This window comes from Carcharhinus amblyrhynchos, chromosome 4 (assembly GCF_965287045.1).
Source record: "Carcharhinus amblyrhynchos chromosome 4, sCarAmb.v2.hapA, whole genome shotgun sequence".
In the NCBI taxonomy this organism is placed as follows: domain Eukaryota; kingdom Metazoa; phylum Chordata; class Chondrichthyes; order Carcharhiniformes; family Carcharhinidae; genus Carcharhinus; species Carcharhinus amblyrhynchos.
The window spans coordinates 51,122,966-51,142,273 of record NC_137327.1 but is presented as its reverse complement, the minus strand read 5'-3'; the positions used below and the strand labels follow the sequence as shown (position 1 = coordinate 51,142,273).

At 44.1% G+C, this 19,308-nt stretch overlaps 1 long non-coding RNA gene across 1 annotated transcript; it reads left to right on the top strand.

Moving 5' to 3' along the window:
- Positions 1-245: 245 nt before the first annotated feature.
- Positions 246-18,894, top strand: LOC145342587 (uncharacterized). Its single transcript, XR_013886573.1, has 3 exons — positions 246-277; positions 4,396-4,519; positions 18,799-18,894. It is a non-coding gene; the product is annotated as an uncharacterized LOC145342587 (long non-coding RNA).
- Positions 18,895-19,308: the final 414 nt, after the last annotated feature.

Sequence of the window (19,308 nt, the reverse complement as noted above, 5' to 3'; positions counted from 1 at the left end):
TTTCATTTGGAACATTTGCTGTAATATTTTTATCATTTTTTTTCAGGAGTTTAGATCTGGATATTCTGGTCCATTTAAAATTACAACACAGAGTAACTATTCCAGTAATGTCAATGTCACTCCACCAGCGACAGGCAGCCCATGTGAAACCTCCCTGGTAAGAGAGAGTTAACATATTTCACCTCCAGTTTTTAAAAACAGTTATTTCATTGAAACATGATCTGATGTTGTAAATTTCTACTTTAGGAATCAACAACCAGCGTGTCCTCTTCAACAGGTAAATAAATGTTTTCTTGTAAAATCTGTCATTTGGTTCTGCAAAAATGCATATCTAAAATAAAAGAGGTTTAAATAGAAAATTGGTTTCAGCAATTAAACAATAGCCAAGATATCTAAGGCAATGTAACTATTTCCAGACAGGTCCTTCATTATCACATGTTGAACTGTGCTGCATTTACACCAGTGTGAGACAGCTACATCAGAGATTTTGGCTCAGTTCATTTACTTATCCATTGAAGAAACCTTTATCAAAAATCCCTCTTCGACAGCATTGAAATTAAAAACAGCCTTAATAAAGTCAATTTGGGGTGAAGATTACAATAGAAAGCTGGGGAGTAGCAGCTAAATTGCAGAGTGTTTCATTCACACAGTTCACTGTTAATTAGTTTGATTTGAATTGGGTTGAACTTTCCTCTTAATTACCAGTCATTCTGGAGCAGACTTGGGAATCAAATTATAGGCTAAATTTTATGCTGGGTGCAGTTCCTGCCCCCCACAGTGTCCACGGTGTAAAAATTAAGGTGAGTCTCTTTCCCACCCCTCCCTGCAGCATTTTAACAGCTGTCTGCCCATTAATTGATTGGGTGGCCATTTTGCCCCTACCTGTGAGGAAGGCCCACTTCCAAGAGCTGCTGGCCAATCAAGTGGCTGTGTTGGCAGTCACATTTTGTAATTCTTAATCACTTCCCTAATCTCTCCCCCCCATTGTAGAGAACTAAAATAAGAGCATAAGAAATAGGAACAGGAGTAGCCCATTTTGGCCCCTCGAGGCTACTCGCAATTCAATAAGATACTTGGGAGAGGGTTTTCAGCTTTCGCTTTTATCAGGCAGGATCAGTACCAAGAGTGGAAAATGTCACCAGATATCCTAATCATGTTCCACATCCACATTAAAGTGTGATGCGATTGACCCCAGCCCCTGCCAGTGATAGAATGTGAATGCTGACTTTCAACACTGAGAATATCATTCTAATACATTTGAATCTCATTATCAGTCCTCTATGCCTGAACTGTTTCCCCTGGCCCCCCCATAAGAAAGTCTATTCACATCAGATGTGAAATCCAACAGGTTTACCAGGGTGTGCATTTGGTGGGCAGATCTCCCAGAGGAGCTCAGATGAGTGCAGTGCTTGGCATTGCCCCCTGTGGCATTGTCTGTGCAGTGCTGGTGGGGAGGGGAGAGGGGGGAGCTGCATGTGGGGCTGGATGGTTCCACATGAACTGAGCTGACCTTTAAAAATGGTGCCCCAATCTTTAAAGATCTAAGTTACTTGCGGGCTGAGTTCAATCAGCTCATGTTACGTCATGGGACATGTCACATGCCTTTTTTTTAATGTTCCCAACAACATTGCATTGACAGCCACCATTGGTGTTGGCTTTAATGCTGTTTTCCTGCCTGTCAGCCTTGACCAATATTTGGGAAAATTCCACCCCATGTGTGATCGGAGCTTGGTCTCAACTCCACCTTCTTGCCTGTGTCACATCACCCTTGACTCACCCCTTAGATTAAGAGGAGTTTAAGCCCTGCTTTGGCTGTATGGGAATTCAAATTCAGCTTACTCGATAAGAGTGCCAACTTTGGTGCGAACCTCAACATAACAAGTTGGGAGTGTAGTACCAGATTTCCTCATTGATTATTTATGTCAAGGCTACATGTTACCATCAATAAGCCATCTTTTCATTTTGCCTTTCCCATAGAAAGGTCAAACAATTAAGAGAATAATTAACATTATACTGCCCATGACCACAAACCTCACTTTGTTATTGGAACAGAATCCTATTATTAAATCAAATGGATACAGTTGGAGCCCTCAATGCCTATGTGGAAGTAATCAGTGATAATCAATGGTAATCAATGATCCTTACAGGCTGAGAGACAGAATAAAACATTCTCTCTGATTCAATGTGAAGGTGGTGGGTGTCACCATGCCCCTAATTAATTAATCTGTCACTGCTACAATGAGGCAATGATTAGTGAACTGTCGAATGTGGCCAATGTTACCAGTCATGTATTGAAATTATTCTGTTCGATAACAAAGCTATAATTCTCTTTGCTGTTACTGATGATGCTGCTTCATCGGAAAGACGTGGCTGACTTTAACAGATGTAGAGGTTAGTCATGGTCTCACATATAAACTTACAAAGTACACAGCTAGATTCCACTGCCATGTGTTACTCTAGATCACTGCCAATCTTTTTAATCAATTATAGTCAATGGTTTAGTAAAATCTTTGGAGTTGTACCTTAATTAGTTTCACTCACACAACAACACCCTAAGAAACACAGCTCAAAAAATTGAATCCATATTTATTGAATGTAAATAAAGATACATCAATAGATGAAGAGAGAATGAGAGTATTCCGAACAGGAGTGAGGTTCAATTCCAAAAGCATTCATTGCTCCTATCTCCACCCTGTCTATAAACAGAAAAGTATTTTGATTTGTTTTCTTTTTAATACACAATGATATATTTCCCAACTCCTCAGTTTTAATGTGATCCAGTTCTGACTAATAACCCCACAGCAGACCCCAGGAATGCTGAATTCAAAAGGTTAGTTTGTTGCACACATTCATACAACACAAATAGACATGAACTCACAAATACAGGGTCAACCACCAGCCAAAAGATCCAGATTAAAATTAAGAAATAGTTTTCATAGAATCCCTTGTGCAGAAAAGGTCATTCAGCTCATCCAGTCTGCACTGATTCTCTGAAAGGACGGCATGGTGCCACAGTGGTTAGCACGGCTACCTCACAGTGCCAGGGACCTGGGTTTGAATCCCAGCTTGAGTCACTATCTGTATGGAGTTTGCATGTTCTCCCTGTGTCTGCATGGGTTTCCTCTGTGTGCTCCAGTTTCCTCCCAGAGTCTGAAAGATGTGTTGGTTAGGTGTATTAACCCAAACAGGTGCCGGAATGTGACGGCTCGGGGAATTTCACAGTAACTTCTTTGTAGTCTTAATGTAAGGCTTACTTGTGACTAATAAATAGAACTTTAACTCTGACAGAGTATCTTACCCAGGCCCTTTCCCCTGCCCTATCCCTGTAACCACACTTTTAACATGGCTATAAACCACCTAATCTCCATATCTTTTATATATTATAAAAACACACAGTGTCACAAGATACCAAAGTATCTTCAATATTTAAATAAGGGCACAAAACCTGTAATAAACAGCAGCTTCTCCAGTCTGGAAATCTATTGTTCGAAAATACAAGGGGCAAGACCTTCTGACTATTGAATCCGATGGGATTTTCTGGGCCCGGTGACAACACACCCCTGTCGAGGGTTTCCTGGTGCCGTGAGATGGATTCAATGGGAAATCCCTTTGACAGTGGTGGGACCAGAAGATTCTGCCACTGGTGAACTGAGAAACATGCCGTGGGATGTCAGTGAATATTGCCCAAATATTTTGAGAAAATCCAACCAACCCACAGCATCATTTTAGTCGAGTATTCTGGGGATGGAAACATGGGAGATACTGTATTGAGATAAATGAAACAATTATCATCACAGCTTGTTTCAAGCTTCAGCTTAATATTCATATCTGCAGTGTTTTCCAGTTCACACATTTGTGATTAGGTATTCTAACATCATTCTATAATCCAGAAATGTCTTGGCTGTAAGCATTCCAAACTGGAGAGGTTACAGTGAATGCATTTGATTATGCTCCATTGTATGAGTATGACCCTATAAATCTTACTGTAAGTAGCACAAATGATCAGGACATGGATTTCCAACACCCCCAGTAAATGATTATTGAAAAGTATTCGAATAAATTTGTATTGTTACACAAGAATAGTGGCATGATGGGATTATTATTCTTGACATTATTTGTAACAAGCTGATTAATGGGTCTGATTGAACCTCCTCTTTTCACTATCTGAATAAATCATCACTGATTCATTCAGTACAAAACAGGGAATTTCTCACAAACACGTTAACCAATTTATTACAGAGCCTAGAAAGAGATTTCAGTCCCCAAAATATAACAGCCATGTGAAGACCTGATTGACGCGGCAGCCAGGTAGTGAGTTCTTTCCAGGAAGAATTTCAAAGGATTCAAGTGCACTTGTATTGACTTCTTCATTTCATCCTCTCTTTCTCCATTTAGATCCAAACAAGAGTTGTAATTATTTGTTTGAACAATGGAGAGAAAATGACAGTGAACAATGTTTGGATGCAATTAAAACAGCGAATATGTTCATGCAGAAATGTCACAATCAAATTCCTGATATGTAGGTAACCATTCTTCTAGAATATAGTATCAGTCTCAAAACATAAACAATGTTTGATGTGTGATTGAAGTAACACATCTTTTTAAAATTGTTTATATATTAAATATTGCCTGATATTTTCCTCACCTACCTCTCATTCCCAGCCTGCTGCTGTGCTAGACTCCCAGTGTTAAGGAGATATCTACTCTCCCTCTAATTGTATACATGAAAATACTTTTCCACCTTTCCTAGTGACAAACAGGTGGGAAGTCCAAATCACAACAAATTAGCGGTTGTATTTCTTATTTTATCATCAGTTAATTTAGTTCAAATTGATATAAAATGTAAAAATCTAGTTATAAAATGTTAAACTAGCAAGTTTCTGTATTGTATTCATGGAATGGTTACTGAATTTTACACATACTCCAGTTGTGTTTAATAGCATGGCCAGAGCCCAACACACTACAGGACAATGCTGAAAATGACATATATTCCTGAAATGGAATTATCACAGAGCAAGCCTTTGGCTTATTGAATCAATGGCAGTGATTCTCCCATTGCGACCCGCAACTTTTCTGATGGGTCGATGTGGGAGATGCGCATCGCCGGCTTGTACCGGGATTTGCGGATGTGCCGGGAACGCGTGCGCGTCTCCCAGAGCCGGGAAACGGTCACTGGTTAGTCCACGCTGGAAACCGGCGGGAAGGCAGGTAAGTAATTTGAATCATTTTTAAATGTATTTTAAATATGTTTGGCAGTTCATTATCGGGAACTTTCAGGTTCTGATTGAATCTCCCATCCCGCCAGAAGTACTTCATTCCGGTAGGATTTACACAAGCTCCCCGTGTCCTGTGAACTAGCAGGAGACCCCGCTGGAATGAAGGGGGGGTCAATCAAGGGCCCCCAGGGGGGGTCAGGGAGTGGAAGGGTGGTGCCCCCTGGGCATGGGCATCCTGGCAGTGTCAGCCTGTGCCCCCGGCAATGCGCATGGGGCAAAATTCCCATGTCCAGGGAACTCATCAGGTACTGGGCAGTGCCGAGAATGGGGGATATATTGTGGGCAGGGCTTAGGGGTGATCAGTGGGGGTGATGAATCCTGCTGCCACTCTGCAGACGGGATTGGTATGGGATGGAGGGAGGGCAATGATTGGGGTGGGGGTCACCTGCTGGGAAGTGTTGTGAGTCTGGGGGGAGGGTCTGACCCTGGGTTGGGGGAGGGGGATTACCTTCGCTGAGATGGGATGGGTTATGCATTGGGGCACTCCAGGACGGGAGGCGGGGTGCAGGGGGGAGGGTGGTGGTCAGGGCAAGCCTGGGAATTATTGTGGGGGCTGTGATCGGGCTGTGGGGGGGTGGGGGTGTGCTAGCTGGAGGGGCAGCACTGTGGGGGTCCTGGATTCGCCAGTGATCGAGCTGGCTACAAAACAGGGAGTCTGACTGATCTGGACCACAGCGTATGCACAGAGTTCCAGAACTGTCAGACTCTGGGGTGAATAGGCCCTGCTCCCCTCCTGGGTTTTTAATGAGATTCACAACTGGGACCTCTGCAGTGCGCAGAGTGCAGAGATTCGGGTGAGAAGCTGAACTGACAAAACAGTCAGGATCTAGAACAGTTTTCCTGCTAATTCAGCACTTTTGGCAGAATCGTGGCCAGTATTTCCAATGTTTAATCTGTAGGTCTCTCACTTAGAGGCTTGATTGGGTTTGCAGAATAATTCAACTGTGTTACACATTACACAATGTTACCAAACGGCCTCTTTCTGGGCTGCATGTTTTCTATGATTATGATTTCTTCAAGCTTATTGAAGAAGAACAGCTGCACATCAAACTTGTCGGGAAGCTAGTATTCAAAGCAACACTGTTCAATTGTACTTGACAAAGAGTTGATAAGCTGCATTTTGAACTGCTGCAGTCCAGGTGGTGTATGTACATCCAGAGTGCTGTTAGGAAGGGAGTTTCAGGATTTTGATCCAGTGACCATGAAGGAATGGTGACATAGTTCCATGTCAGGATGGTGAGGACTTTGAGGGGAACTTGCAGGTAGTTCCTCTCTGCAAGTGTTCCAATGCATCTGCTACCCTTGTTCTTCTAGGTGATAGAGACATTGGTTTGGAAAGTTAAAGGTGCCTTGATGAGTTGCTGCTGTGCATCTCACAGATGGGACACATATGGGGTGTCAATCAATCAGGCAGCTTTGACCTGAATGGCGTCGAGCATCTTGAGTGTTAATGGAGCTGTGCTCATCCAGGTAAGTGGAGAGTATTCCATCACATTCCTGACTTGTGTTTAGTTGATTGTGAACACGTTTTGGAAAGTTAAGAGTTGAGTAACTCTCTGCAGAATTCCTAGTCTGTTACCTGCTGTTGTAGTCACAGTCTTGATATGGTCCAGTTCAGTTTCTGGTCAACAGTATCCCCCAGAACAAATAATGGAACAGAATAGAATAGTAACATTATGAAATAATACCATGCAAGTTGAACATAAGAACATAAGAACATAAGAACATAAGAAATAGGAGCAGGAGTAGGCCATCTAGCCCTTCGAGCCTGCCCCGCCATTCAATAAGATCATGGCTGATCTGTTGTGGCTCAGTTCCACTTTCCCGCCCTCTCCCCATAACCCTTAATCCCCTCTCTTATCAAGAACCCATCAACCCGCTTCTTAAAAATATTTAGCGAGGCAGCCTCCACCACTTCAACGGGCAGAGAATTCCAGAGATTCACCACCCTTTGAGTGAAGAAGTTCCTCCTCAACTCCGTTCTAAACCGCCTCCCCTTTATCTTGAGGCTGTGCCCCCTAGTCCTACTGTCTTTTTTGAGCGGGAAGAGTCTCTCCACCTCTATCCTATCCATCCCATTCATCATCTTATACGTCTCAATGAGATCTCCCCTCATTCTTCTAAACTCTAACGAGTACAAGCCTAGTTTATTCAGCCTCTCCTCATAGCTCAATCCCCTCAACTCCGGTATCAGCCTAGTAAACCTCCTCTGCACTCCCTCCAGGGCCAAAATATCCTTGCGCAGGTGCGGCGACCAAAACTGCACACAGTACTCCAGCTGCGGCCTCACCAATGCCCTATACAGCTGCAGCAAGACCTCCCTACTTTTATATTCAATCCCCCTCGCTATGAAGGCCAGCATCCCATTTGCCTTCCTGACCACCTGCTGCACCTGCAAGCTGGGTTTTTGCGACTCATGCACAAGGACCCCGAGGTCCCTCTGCACCGTCGCCTGCTGCAGTTTTTCGCCACGTAAGTAATAGTCCTTCCTACCATTCTTCCTACCAAAGTGGACCACCTCACACTTGCCAACATTAAATTCCATTTGCCATTTCCTGGCCCATTCGCCCAGCCTATCTAGATCCTTCTGCAGACTCTCCACACCCTCCGCACAATTTGCCTTTCCCCCAATCTTGGTGTCATCAGCAAATTTCGACACCCTGCACTCGGTTCCCTCCTCCAGATCATCTATATAAATGGTAAATAGCTGAGGCCCCAGCACCGACCCCTGGGGCACCCCACTAGTCACCAACCGCCAATCCGAATAGCACCCATTGACCCCCACTCTCTGCCTCCTATTTGACAACCAATCCTCTATCCACGCTAACACCCTACCCCCAACTCCATGTCCCCTGACCTTCTGCAATAACCTCTTGTGAGGTACCTTGTCAAACGCCTTCTGAAAATCCAGAAAGACCACATCCACCGGCTCTCCTCTATCCACTGCCCTAGACACATCCTCATAGAACTCCAGTAAATTTGTCAGACACGACTTCCCTTTAATGAAACCGTGTTGCGTCCGCCCTATCAAGCAATTCCCTTCAAGATGCCTCGCAATTTCCTCCTTAATGACGGATTCTAACATTTTACCTACCACAGACGTTAAACTAACCGGCCTATAATTCCCCGCCTTTTGCCTGGCACCCTTCTTAAACAACAGCGTAACATTAGAGGAGGAGAATATTTCTGCATTCATACAAACCAACATTTAAACATAACTAAGATTGGCTTTTAGGGAATTACTTGTAATTTGAAAATGTTAAACAGTGTTGACCTGTCAATAGATAACCCACATAAAAAACATTGTAGCTATTCAATGATTTATCTAGTACAACACAAGGCCAATATATAAATAAAATCAGGAAAGTTTTCACCTGTACATTCAAAAAGGTCACAGACAACAAATCAATTGAAGTAAAAGTGAAACTAAAGCTATAGACTTGAACAATAGCAAAGCAACATCAATGAAAATCCAGCAGATTGGAAAAAAATATAGAAAGCAACTCAGGCATACAAGGATAATATTAAAAACTGCATAAGGGAAGTAATTTTTTATCACTGGAGAGATCAATAATGTTTAAACATAGGAACATAGGGATTAGGAGCAGAAGCAGACAAATTTAGCCCTTTGAGCCTGCTCTGCTATTCAATCAGATCATGACTGATCTCTCCCTGGTCTCAAATCCATCTCCTTACCTGTTCTCCATATCCCTTTAACCTGTTTTTTATTAGAAATATATCTATCTCCTTCTTGAAAGCATTTGCCACTGTGCTATGGGGCAGCAAGTTCCACAAGTTCATCACCCTCTGCGAGAAGTAGTTCCACCTCATCTCAGTTTTAAATCTACTGCCTCACAATCTTTACCTGTGACCCCATGTTCTAGATTGTCACATAACAGGATACATTTAGTCTACATTTATTCTATCAATCCTTTTAGAATTTTACGTACCTCGATCAGAGCTCCTCTCATCCTTCTAAACTTCAGTGAATATTCGCCCAAACTATTTAATTTCTCCTCCTACTTCAACCCTTTCACCCCGGTATCAATATGGTGAACCTCCTCTGAACTGCCTCCAATGCCACCACATCCTTCCTCAAATACGGAGACAAAAATGGACACAATACCCCAGATGTGGTTTCACCAACATCTATACAATTGCAACAACACTTCTCTACTTTTCTTCTCCAGTCCTTTGCAATAAATGCCAACATTCCATTTGTCTTTTTTATTACACTCTGTACCTGCATACCCACTTTCTGCAATTCATGAACAAAGACACCCAGGTCCCTCTGCCCACACACATTTTGAATCTGCCTTCCATTTTGATAGTTTGCCTTTATTTATTCTGCCAAAATTGATAACCTCATACTTATCCACATTAAACTCCATCTGCCAAATGTTGGCCTATTCTCCTAGCCTATCTATATCCATCTGTAAAATCTTTATCTCCTCATCACTGCCTGCTTTCCCAACCACTTTAATATCATCTGCAAATTTTGCTATGTTACACTCTATCCCTGCCTGTTGATCATTTATGAAGATTGTAAACAGTTGAGGTCCAAGGACTGACTCCTACAGCACTCTGCTAGTTATATTTCACCAGCCAGAGAAGGACCCATTTATCCCAACCCTCTGCTTTCTGTCTGAAAGAAAGGAAGTGGGGGGGAGCGATTCTCCCAGCCTGGGAGATTCAAGCGGAAGCCATTTCGCGGGCTTCCCAGATTTCTAGCGCCACTAGCTCTGCACTGATTTCTGGAATGGAGCTCTACAATTTACTTAAATGCTCATTATAATATCATTTATAGTGAATTAGCCCAAATCTCTGAGCCCACTTTCCTCTCTGTCCCTGATGTGGAGATGCTGGCGTTGGACTGGGATAAAACAGAAAGAAATCCAACAACACCAGCTTTAAGTCCAACAAGTTTATTTGTAGCAAATGCCGCAAGCTTTCGGAACAGGCTGTCCCTTTGTCAGGTGGCTGGAAGTTCTCTGAAAGCTTGCGGCATTTGCTACAAATAAACTTGTTGGACTTTAAGCTGGTGTTGTGGGATTTCATTCTGTCTGTCCCTGCCAGAAGTGTGCCACTCCAGTGGGGTTTACAATAGTTCCCTACTGACGGGGAGCTGGTGACCTGACCCCACTGGAATGAAGGGGGCCATCGAGGCCCTCCAGGAGGTCAGGGGTGAGAGGGTTTCCCTCTCCTTGGCTATCCTGGCCCCCTGGCACTGCCTGGGGGCAAAGTGACAATATCCAGGAGGCACCTTGGCATTGCCCATCAAGCATCAGCAGTGCTAAGGGGCAGAGAGTCCAGCTGGGTGACAGACGGAGGATGACCAGCAATTGGGACTGCGGATGAGAGCAGAGGAAGATCGAGGCTGGCCAGTGATTGGGAAGCCAGCAGTGTGGGACTATTACACGTACACCGATCTCAGCACTGACATTGACGTGACCTGGGATTTTCCCCAAAAAATTCTATGTTCCAACCTTCAGGAAAATGGGAGTAAATCCTGCAGGTTTTTTTTAGTATGATTTCCAGAATGGACCTGTGCATCGCAGAGTGTGCTAGCATGATTCACTCTGGAAATCTATGGGCAGAGCCTATTCCTGCCCGAGAGGCCATCATCGTAGCACTCAACAGGCCACTGCACACTCGCCGATCTGTCAGTGCGGAGATTGGTGCATGCACCATGGACCCTCCATTGCCAGCTTCCTGATCGCTGGCCAGCCTGATCAAGGGCCTCCCACCTCCCTCACACCCAATTGCTGGCCTAACGGATCTCCCCGGGCCAGCGCCGATATTCCTCCACCCCCCGACCTCCCACCAACTGATCTCCCCAACCCCCACCAACAACAGTCATGACCACCACCCCCCGGCCCGATGTTCCCCCACCCACGCCAGTCTACCCCGATCTCCCACCCCCCCATAGCTTCGAGCACCCCCTCCTCCCCTTGCATGGCCAGCTTCGGTAGCCTCTTCCCTTCATCTCCCAGTGCTGCAATTGCAGAATGGCAGCGGGTCCCTTAGCCATGATCGCCTCCCCCCTCTGCACCTCCCCACTTGGCACTGCTCGATGCCTGGTGGATAGTGCCATGGTGCTGCTTGGGCATTGCCAGCTTTTGCTTTGGGCTGTGCCAATCTGCTCCAATACTTCTTGAAAGAACTCCCATGAGGCTGGTGTCCCTTCAGCAAATCCAGATTAATTTACAAGTGTTAGAAATGCTCAGGCAGGTACTTCACAGTACAGAGTATACACCCTGAGTGCCGGTATCCCAGAGGCTCCATCTTATATAACTCTGCCGGCTCCCAGATTGGACTGTTATAACTGCCTCAATCAGGGAGCTCATATTCTAACAGGTCCACGTCATGGACCTCGTTAAAGTCAGTGCATCACTCCCCCTCTAGGTCCAAGGAACCGCGATGAATTGTTTGTCTTGTGAACCTCTTGTGGCATTTAAACACCGTGTCAGGTTCCTCCAGCTCAGCGTCTGAAGCAGGTTGAGTGTAGTGAACTTGAGCTCACCTCTTTGTCTCAAGCATTGTGGCAAGTATTCACTCTCTTTATTGGGTGGTAAGGGAGTCAATGTGGCCAAGTCCACCGTGTGCATTTCAGACCCTGAAGTTGCCATGACCGGAAACGTTATTCCAAGGCTGCCATATAGATCGCTCCTGCATGGCCTGCGACTCTATGCTGGATTTGGGCCGATGCTATGAGAGGCACCATGTTGTCCTCCTTAAGCAGCCCTGGTAGTGGCTTGTTGTCTGTGATAACAAGGAATTTTCATCCAAAGAGGCACTGGTGGAATTTCTTAACCACGAATATCACTGCTAACCCTTCTTTTTCAATGTGGGTGTATTTGCGTTCCATAATAGCCAAGGTCCTGGGAGCATATACAATTGGGTGTTCACTTCTGTTTGGCCATTCATGTGCCAATACCACCTTGATTCCACTTGGGGATGCATCACAGATCAGTAGTCGTTCTCTTCTGGGATTGTAATGTGCCAGAATGTTCAACGAGGAAAGCTATTGCTTTACTTTACTGAAAGCCAAGGATTGATGGGAACCCCATTCCAGACTTGTTTACTCTATAACTCAGATAGGTCACTTGGGGAACTTGGATTACACGCTTCTCCCTTCTTAAGTGTACACCTGCCTTAGGAAATAGGCTAAGAACTTCCTCACTTGATAGTCCCAAGGCCTTGCTGGAAATCTTCAGGGTATTTAGGCAAGACTTCATTAAGGCAGGCATTCTCTAGCTGACAAATGTTGAGCCAATTTACGTGGATCTCTCGCCCTATTAGTTTTGGGCCCGAGTCCTCCACGACAATCATTGGTAACTGAACCAGTTGCCTTTCATAGGAGACGGGGACAAGATGTTGTACCCAGAATTTGCAAAGGCTCCACTGTATAGGTTCTCAATCTTGCTGAGGTTTCGGTTAAAGATAATGGTTGGAATCCAGAGCGAATTTTATGGAACACTGATTCTCCAACCACTGCAATGGCTGCATCCATATCCATGTCCATTAGTACCAGATGCCCATTTAACCAATTATCTTGATTGGTTCTGATTTGGACATTGCTATGCAATTTAATTGTTCAAAATCAGGTGTAGGTGGGCTTTCCAAGGTGCAAACTCTCCTGGATACCAGTCGATGGGTTGTTTTTCTAAATCTAGGTATCGTTTGTCTCCTTTTTTGTTTCAATGCCCCATACCTGCAACAATTAGAATTACTATTTGGCAGGATTCTGAAGGGACTTGTAACTGCTTATTCAAAGTTTGGCTTTGCTTTGAAGTTGTGCTGTGGGCAGACCTGGAGTTACACGTATCTAGATACTTCCTGAGTGAGGCTATGTAAACGCCTACACTCAAATGCTGGACTAAGCTCAATCGCACTGGCGTGGTTGTCCACTTCCCTTGGGTTACCTTGCAACTCATATGCCCCACTTGCAGCATCCTCCAATGATGAGGCCAGTTGTAGCGATTGTTTGAAGTCCAGTTGGGCTTCTGCTAGTAAGAATTTTTAGAAAGTTATGTTACTAATTCCAGATGGCCTCTAAGCATCTCGATGAGTATTAAACCAAATTCATATGCTTTTGCCGGTCATCTTAACTTCCTTAGGAAACCTGGCTCACAGATCGCCAAGTAAAAATTATAGTGTCTCAGAATCAGAGGTGGCTTGAGGTTATAGTATTCTCTAAGTAGTTCATTCAATTCTTGGAAGGTTTTGGTATCCAGTGCCTTAAGGAAAATTAAACTCCAAATGACAGCAAATACTGAAGTGCCAAAGGCAGTCAGGAGAATTACCCATCTGCCATAACTGTCATAATGTCATTTGCCCAACAACGGTAACGCATGTGTTCCACATATTAGGCCTTGACCTGAACATCAGGGTCAACCAAGTCTAGTCTTCCAAATAAAGGCATAAAGCCTGAGAATATCTTACCCTAACTTATGCCAAATGTTGCGAACAAGTTCCTTCAGAATTATGCTTTATCTCATTGTCACTGGAATTACTCCCATGAGGTCAGTGTCTCTTCAGCAAATCCAGATTTATTTGCAAGTGTTAGCAATGCTCAGCCAGGTACTTTACAGGACATAGAATGCAACCTGAGTGTCAGTAACCCAGACACTACATGTTACATACCTCTTCAGGGCTCTCAGACTGGATAGTTATAACTGCCTCAATCAGGGAGCTCAAATTCCAAAAGATCCACCTCATGGACCTCGTTAAAGTCATTACACATCTACAGTGCCCTTTACTTTGCAATTGAGAATGGAGGAATCTATTTCAACAATATTCTATTCTTCAAATTCTTTGAGAATATTACATGTGGCGTGTACAATGGGGAACCTGTGGATGTGGTGTATCTGGATTTCCAGAAGGCATTTGACAAGGCGCTGCTTCAAAAAACGGCTGGATAAGATAAAGGTGCACGGTGTTACGGGTAATATATTAGCATGGATTGAGGATTGGTTAACTAACAGAAAGCAAAGAACTGGGGTAAATGATATTTTTCCGGTTGGCGATCAGTGACTAATGGTGTGCTTCAGGGATCAGTGTTGGGACCACAATTGTTTATGACTTATATAGATGACTTGGAGTTGGGGACCAAGTGTCGTGTATCAAAACTCGTAGATGGCACTAGAGGGCGGGAATGTGGAACTGAGCCAAGACAGATCAGCCATGATCTTATTGAATGGCGGGGCAGGCTCGAAGGGCTAGTTGGCCTACTCCTGCTCCTATTTCTTATGTTCTTATGTTCTTATAAAGTGTGCAGAGGATTCTGGAAGTCTTAAAAGAATATAGATGGTCTAAGTGAGTGAACGAGGGTCTGGCAGATGGAGTACAATGTTGGTAAATGTGAGGTCATCCATTTTGGTAGAAATGACAGCAAAATGGACTATTATTTAAATGGTAAAAAAATGGCAGCATGCTTCTGTAAAAGGGACTTGGGTGTCCTTGCACAAGAATCACAAGGAGTTGGTTTACAGGTGCAGCAGGTAACTAAGAAAGCAAATGGAATGATGTCCTTTATTTCTAGAGGGATGGAGTTTAAAAACAGCGAGGTTATGTTGCAGCTGTATAAGGTACTGGTGAGACCATACCTGGAGTACTGTGTACAGTTTTGGTCTCCTTATTTGAGAAGGGATATACTGGCACTGGAGGGGGTACAGAGGAGATTCACTAGGTTGATTCCGAAGTCGAGAGAGTTGGTTTATGAGGAGGTTGAGTAAACTGGGGCTGTACTCATTGGAATTCGGAAGAATGAGGGGCAATCTTGTAGAAACATATAATATAATGAAGGGAATAGATAAAACAGGAGCAGGGAAGTTGTTTCCACTGGCAGGTGAGATTGAACTAGGGGGCATAGCCTCAAAATAAGGGGAAGCAGATTTAGGACTGAGGAGGAACTTTTTCACGCAAAGGGTTGTGAATTTGTGGAATTCCCTGCCCAGTGAAGCAGTTGAATGTTTTTAAAGAAAGAATAGATAAATTTTTGAACAGTAAAGGAATTAAGGGTTATGGTGAGTGAGTGGATAAGTGGAGCTGAGTCCACAAAAAGATCAGCCATGATCTTTTTGAATGGTAGAGCAGGCTCAAGGGGCCAGATGGCTTACTCCTGCTTCCAGTTCTTAATGTTCTTATGTTCTTATTTGAGGAACTACTCCAACAGTCAGGTATAAGACCATGTTACTGAAACATGGCTAAGGGAGGGACAGGACTGACAGCTTAATGTTCCAGGGTACAGATGCCGTAGGGAAGATAGAACAGTGGGTAAGAGAGGAGGGGGTCTTGCACTGTTGATTAGGGAAAGCATCACAGCCGTTCTGAGAGTGGATATTTCCGAGGGTTTGCCAACTGAGTCTATATGGGTAGAACTGAGAAATAAGAAGGGGGAAATCACTTTGATAGGGTTGCACTATAGGCCCCCAAATAGTCAGCGGGAAATTGAGGAACTAATATGTAAGGAGATTACAGATAGCTCAAAGAAAAATAATTTGGTAATAGTTGGAGATTTTAATTTTCCCAACATTGACTGGGGCAGCCGTAGTATTAGAGGGTTGGATGGAGAGAAAGTTAATGAGTGTATTCAGGGGGAATTTCTCATTCAGTATGTGGATGGCTCGACTAGAGAGGGGGCAAAACTTGATCTCCTCTTGGGAAATAAGGAAGGGTAGGTGACAGAAGTGTTAGTGAGTGATCACTTTGGGATCATTGGCCATAATTCCATTAGTTTGAAGATGGCGATGGAGAATGATAGGTCTGTCCCAAAAGTTAATATTCGAAATTGGGGCAAGACCAATTCTGATGGTTTCAGGCAGGAACTTTCAAAAGTTAATTGGGAGCCTATGGGAGGGAGAAGGGATGTCTGGTAAGTGGCATGCTTTCAAAAATGTGTTAACCAGGATTCAGGGTAAACAAATTCCTCTTAGAGTGAAGGGCAAGGCTGGCAGAAGTCGGGAACTCTGGATGACTTGGGATATTGAGGGCAAGAAGAAGAAAGAGGCACATAACATGCATTGGCAGCTGGGATCAAGTGAATCTCTTGAAGAGTATAGGGGCTATAGGAGTAGAGTTAAGGGAGAAATCAGGAGGGCAAAAAGGGGGCACAAAGTTGTTTTGGCAGATAAGGCAGAGGGGAATCCAAAGAGAGTCTACAAATACATTAAGGGCAAAAGAGTAACAAGGGCAAGAGTCGGGCCTGTTAAGGATCAACAAGGTAATCTATGTGCAGATCCACAAGAGATGGGTGAGATCCGTAAATGAATATTTCTCATCAGTATTTACTGTTGTGAAAAGCATGGATATTAGGGAACTTGGGGAAATAAATTGTGATGTCTTGAAGGGTGTACATATTACAGAGAAGGAGGTGCTGGAAGTCTTGTAGTGCATCAAGGTAGATAAATCTGCGGGACCTGATGAGGTATATCCCAGGACACTGTGGGAGGCAAAGGAGGAAATTGTAGCTCCCCTAGCCAAGATATTTGAGTTATCAAGTCACAGGTGAGTTGCCTGGAGGTTGGAGAGTGGCAAATGTTGTGCCTTTGTTTAGAAAGGGCTGCAGGGAAAAGTCTGGGAACTACAGGCCAATTAGCCTCACATCTGTGATGGGTAAATTTTTGGAAGGTATTTTGAGAAACAGGATCTACAGGAACTTAGAAATGCAAGGACTGATTAGGGACAGTCAGCATGGCTTTGTGAGTGGAAAATCATGTCTCACAAAGGCGTTTTTTGAAGGGGTAAACAAGAAGGTAGATGGGGGCAGTGCAGTCGATGCCGTCTACATAGACTTTAACAAGGCCTTTGACAAGGTACCGCATGGTAAATTGTTGCATAAAGTTAAATCTCACGGGATCCAGGGCGAGGTATCCAAATGGATACAAAATTGGCTTCTTGACAGAAGCCAGAGGGTGATTGTAGAGAGTTGTTTTTCAAACTGGAGGCCTGTGACTAGTGATGTGCCTCAGGGATCGGGGCTGGTCCCACAGTTACTTATCATTTGTATTAATGATTTGGATGAGACTATAGGAGGCATAGTTAGTAAGTTGGCAGATGACACCAAGATTGGTGGCATGGTGGATAGTGAGAAAGGTTATCTCGAATTGCAGTGGGATCTTGATCAATTGGGCCAGTGGGCTGACGAATGGCAGATGGAGTTTAATTTAGACAAATGCGAGGTAATGCATTTTGGTAGATTAAACCAGGGCAGGACTTACTCAGTTAATGGTAGGGCACTGGGGAGAGTTACAGAACAAAGAGATCTAAGGGTACATGGAGTCACAAGTTGACAGAATGGTGACGAAGGCATTCGGCATGCTTGGATTCATTGGTCAGAACATTAAATACAGGACTTGGGACGTCTTGTTGAAGTTGTACAAGACACTGGTAATGCCACACTTGGCATACCATGGATGAAAGGATAAACTGGATGAAAGAAAGAGAGAACCCATTTGGGGTATTGATCCTTCAGTTACTTGTCCTATTCTGCAGGCAGAGCAGTGCTTAAAGTATGCACTAACTAATCAGTGATTCGAATGTAGTCATTGCTAACATATTTCGATTGTATTGTGATTAGATCAAGACTGGGGATTCCATGTTCAGTCAGGGTCTCATTGTCTAAGTGATTATGTCCAATGATTTATCTCCAACTTTGCTGATGTGATTTGAGATGGTGTCTATTTGTATTGTTTCAACTGCATTGTTCTTGATGTGGCTTTGCAGCTTGTCTGTCTCCATTTCAATGGTTATGGAATACAGACAGTGCAGTGATGAAAATGTGTTGTTATCTTTAACTGTGATCCTCAGTCACTGGATCAAAATCAATTATTAAAATCATTCAAAAATCTGTAGATTTTTAACAGTGGGCAGATCCCAGGATGTTAGGAGCAGCCTGTGAGGCAGCTGCTGAACTCTAGGGGCACCATTGCACAGGTGCCCCGATCTCCCAGTATGATCTGTCACAGCCCCACTGCTCCCCACGGACATTGCCCCCTCCCTATAACATCTCCCGGACATCACCATCCCAATACACCGACAGCCCCAGTGATTGCCTTCCACCTCTCTCCCAATCATGGCTGTTGCTGATTGTGCCTCTGATCGCACCCCCGGCCATTGATCACCTCCCTTCTCACTCCCCTTGGAGCTCCCCTCTGCCTTGGCCCTGCCCACAACAGGCCTTGCCCCATCAGGCTCTGGCTCCATGAGCTACCAGTGTGAGAATGTATTTTAATCAGGCACGCATCCTCACATTTAGCACCCGTTCCAACTCAGCACTAAATGCAGCTGGATCATGGGAAGCTGCCACGTTTCCATTAAAGACAATGAACCGAATGAACCTCATTCACAACTTTAGCCCTCTCCCTAACCAGCACACGGTGAGGCAGCTTGGGTACATTGCAGGCCTCAGGCCAGTACACTGTGTAAAATGATTGGTCCTGATTTAGCAAGGTTAACTGTTGCTGTCTCTTGTTGACTATTTCCATGACAATAATATTCTTTCACTCTCAATCTCTTACAGAGCATCAATCAGTTCAATTCTGGAAAATAAATTATTGTATGGAGATTGTGAAGGGGAAACACAAGTTGGTGAAACAGAAAATATTATATTTTACAATAAGAAAGTAAACCCTGAAAGTTTCACAGGACTCCAGTTTCCTAATTCAGATACGGTGAGTGTGTTTGGAAAATGTTGTGATCCAGTTGGAAGTGTGGAGAGTGTGGGTGGAATTTTCTCAAAAAAAATTCTAAGTGTAAAAAGGGCGACTCGCCGATTTTTCGAGCAAGGTTAGTCATTGAAATTTATGGCACTCTGCGCAATACAGAGGCCATGAAGTGACTCTCGCCAGTAAAGGGGGACATGGAATCTCAACTCGCCTGTGAGGCAGATGCTGAGCTCTAGAGGCACCATTGCACAGGCGCCCTGATCTCCCAGTATACATGTACATGTGCATACAAAGTACATTGGAAGCTGTGTCACACCTCCACTGACCCCCAAGGACATCACCCCCTCCCCATAACACCCTCTGGA